We start from the raw sequence: 2,500 nt of genomic DNA on the forward strand, positions 1-2,500 counted from the left end.
CTATGTCGTACCTTAACCTAACCTATGTCGTACCTTAACCTAACCTATGTCGTACCTTAACCTAACCTATGTCGTACCTTAACCTAACCTATGTCGTACCTTAACCTAACCTATGTCGTACCTTAACCTAACCTGTATTGCGCCTTAACCTAACCTGTATTGCGCCTTAACCTAACCTGTATTGCGCCTTAACGTAACCTGTATTGCGCCTTAACGTAACCTGTATTGCGCCTTAACGTAACCTGTATTGCGCCTTAACGTAACCTGTATTGCGCCTTAACGTAACCTGTATTGCGCCTTAACGTAACCTGTATTGCGCCTTAACGTAACCTGTATTGCGCCTTAACGTAACCTGTATTGCGCCTTAACGTAACCTGTATTGCGCCTTAACGTAACCTGTATTGCGCCTTAACGTAACCTGTATTGCGCCTTAACGTAACCTGTATTGCGCCTTAACGTAACCTGTATTGCGCCTTAACGTAACCTGTATTGCGCCTTAACGTAACCTGTATTGCGCCTTAACGTAACCTGTATTGCGCCTTAACGTAACCTGTATTGCGCCTTAACGTAACCTGCATTGCGCCTTAACGTAACCTGCATTGCGCCTTAACGTAACCTGTATTGCGCCTTAACGTAACCTGTATTGCGCCTTAACGTAACCTGTATTGCGCCTTAACGTAACCTGTATTGCGCCTTAACGTAACCTGTATTGCGCCTTAACGTAACCGATATTGCGCCTTAACGTAACCTATATTGCGCCGTAACGTAACCTATATTGCGCCGTAACGTAACCCACATTGCCCCTTAACGTAACCCACATTGCCCCTTAACGTAACCCACATTGCCCCTTAACGTAACCCAACACACGTTGGGCCTTAACCCAACACACGTTGGGCCTTAACCCAACACACGTTGGGCCTTAACCCAACACACGTTGGGCCTTAACCCAACACACGTTGGGCCTTAACCCAACACACGTTGGGCCTTAACCCAACACACGTTGGGCCTTAACCCAACACACGTTGGGCCTTAACCCAACACACGTTGGGCCTTAACCCAACACACGTTGGGCCTTAACCCAACACACGTTGGGCCTTAACCTGCTCTGTAATTGTCATACGACGCGTTAAATTAGTGTAGTGTTGCCTAACTGCAACCCCCGCAATATAGTTTGCTACTCGCACTGCCCGGTCCCCAGTGTATCGCTTCATGTTAAACACCTTGCAGCTATACACTGTAATGTGGATGGCAGCAGGACGTACATGCTCAATGCCCTTTGCAGTTGTTCATTGGCATTTGCAGTTGTTCATTGGCATTCGCATGTGCGAAGCACTTAGCCTACGCTGTGGTACGGCCTGTGTCAACTGTCCGCTGATGTTGTACGTCCAAATCACACACTGTACTGCACATTGGTCCTCATGTACTGAATGATACATCGTGGTACATGTGACCGTACAACGACTGCGCCAACAACGGCGAACCATGCGGTCCAAATGTTGTGCACTCAGCTACGTGTCGTCTCCCTATAAGAGCTGGATTGCAGTGTGGTATGCCCTGGATGGCGATCAGCATGAGCCGTCTGTTGATGTAGTGGCGCGTGTTGTCAGACGTAGTCGTCTCTTCTCACACACCGTGATAGCATGGTGCACTGCGTTCCACATCTGCGACATGCGACAGAGGCCGGTTGACAGTCGTTCGCGCAATGGACATCGCATACGTACGGGGGCCACCTTCCACGTGTTCGCGAAGCGTGCACATGTTGTTGCGTGTATGTGGGCAGACATAGTGTGTCGTGACACCTGACACAGGCATGCAACAATCGTTGAATTTGCAAATGGCGATGGACGCCTACGTTTGCTGGTGACGTTATGCAAATGAACAACTGGTAAACCGTTGTGGTGCGGTTGTTCTCGCTAGAGGTGAATCAGTGATGGCGACGATCGGTTGAGCTACCAACCGGTTGTTCCAGCGATACCCACCATGCCCACGAACGTGAATGGCATCTGGGTGTGAAGCGATACGCGGCGGTGGCTGGGTGGGACCGTCCCCGGCCGGTGAGGGGGGGCCTCCCGGCGTGCTGGCCGCGCGGTGCGTGGGCGCACGCGCTACAGCCGGCTGGTGGGGGCGGCCAGTGGCAGGCGCGCCGGCCGACGGAGGCGGCAGGCGGCGCAGCTGCGCGCCGGCGCACCCTGCACGCGGCGCCCTGCGGCCAAAGTAGGTCCTCGCGGGCCCGGTGCGAAGCGCGGTGGACATCTGCAGTGTGCTGGTCCGATTGAGGACTGTGTGCGCTGAGGATGCGCCGCCGCCCGGCGCTCGGCGCCGCGACGCCGTCTGCTGCTCGGTCGCCTCTGCGGTTCTCGCAGGTGGTTTGTATCGCAGCTGTGCGGACGTGTTGGCGCGTGCGCTGTGCTGGGAGAGTTCGCTTCGGCACCCAAGTGGGGCTTTTGTCCTTCTGTGGCGCTGGCGTTGGAGCTGCCGGTCACCGTAGGTGGCGCGTGTT

The sequence above is a fragment of the Schistocerca americana genome, unplaced genomic scaffold (assembly GCF_021461395.2).
Source record: "Schistocerca americana isolate TAMUIC-IGC-003095 unplaced genomic scaffold, iqSchAmer2.1 HiC_scaffold_648, whole genome shotgun sequence".
In the NCBI taxonomy this organism is placed as follows: Eukaryota; Metazoa; Arthropoda; class Insecta; order Orthoptera; family Acrididae; genus Schistocerca; species Schistocerca americana.